The sequence below is a fragment of the Frankliniella occidentalis genome, unplaced genomic scaffold (genome assembly GCF_000697945.3).
Source record: "Frankliniella occidentalis isolate FOCC.00 unplaced genomic scaffold, Focc_3.1 Scaffold7, whole genome shotgun sequence".
NCBI lineage: Eukaryota > Metazoa > Arthropoda > Insecta > Thysanoptera > Thripidae > Frankliniella > Frankliniella occidentalis.
The window spans coordinates 1242450-1243865 of NW_026267137.1; positions in this window are offsets into that span (position 1 = coordinate 1242450).

Sequence of the window (1416 nt, forward strand, 5' to 3'; positions counted from 1 at the left end):
CCCCCCCCTCGCCAGTCGGGGAATTTATTCATTGTTGTTGCGTGTTTTTCTGGGTATAAGACCCGCCCGCGCCGCGGTCGCGTCTGGGGCCAGAGCGGGCGAGGTGGCGCCAGACGGCATAAAGTAATTGAACACGGTACAGTGAGAATCAGATCGAAGAAGTCAATGCCCCACACAAGGCATCAAGAGGAAATCCCTTCACAACCCGACTTTGGCGCAAACCACTGCCCCAGCCTCTCCATCTTGTACGAGATGGATTGCATAATAGCGCACTTCAATTAAACAGAACTAGATGCACCTGCAGACTGATTCCGAAGAGCGCTCTCCCATACCTTCCGTATAGCTCCGTCCTTGTCGCACTCATGGGGCAGCACCCCTTGAGCGCTCTTCGGTATCAGTCTGCTGTCTTACTTGAGTAGGTATAGTAAGGACGACGTCAATCCCGACAGATGGGAGAGCTCATCTCGAATACGGCTCGCAGAGAGACGGGGTCGGAAGAAGACTGTCCGTTTGCTTCCTTCTGTTTCTGAACGGTTGTCAATGCTCCCCCGTGCCCTCCCTCCCCCTTCCCTGCGGTATGCATCGCAAACGTGAAACGGAACCGCATCGGCACGCCAGTTATGCTACGTGGAAAAAGAGGGGGGGGGGGAGAAAACGAAGGGGTAAAGGGGCGGGGGCATCCAGTTCGCGTTCAAATAAATTGGACGCACCGCGGAGCTGTACCGCGAGGCTTCGCGAGTGGGATAGAGGGGCGGTTCGTGTTTCATACGCGTCCCGGCCGCCTCCTGCCTGCATACGTCGCATCCGCCGTAAACACGCAGCGGTTGACGCGCATCATTTTGATTTTTGACAGTTCGACAACCGAGGAGATGGGGGAATGGGAGAGGGGGGGGGGTGATTCCCGTGCTGTGCAGGTGACACTCGACGCTATGGCGACGGTCGGCTGACGACCCGCCGGGAAAAGTACACGGCACGCTGAGCGCGTCGTCTTTGACAAAAGCAATGCGCCAGCACGCTCAGCCACGCTCGGCCCGGCGTGAAGTGATCGTGTGGGCGTGGAGTAAATGGGAGGGGGGAGAAGAGAGCTGCGAGCTCTATAGTGGCTGCCTGAGGGTGGTGGCGTGGGCGCGAAATCTGAACCTGGCCAGAATTTTGTTTTGTAGACTTATCTGAAAGTAAAACAAAACGACCCCAGCTCAGCTGCCCGTCTTCTTACACACGCTCACCCTTGTATTGGCGTACTACGGAAGCTGTGTTTTAGCCACCGCTGGTGCGACCATAGAGAAACGACTAGTCGTTTCTCTATGGGTGCGACGCTATTGACGCTAGGTTGTATGGGCTGACCGCTGCGGGTGGCCCGCCCGCAAGCGCGTAGGTGAGGTTCCGGAGAGTGGAGTGGGGTTGAGAGCGGGGGGG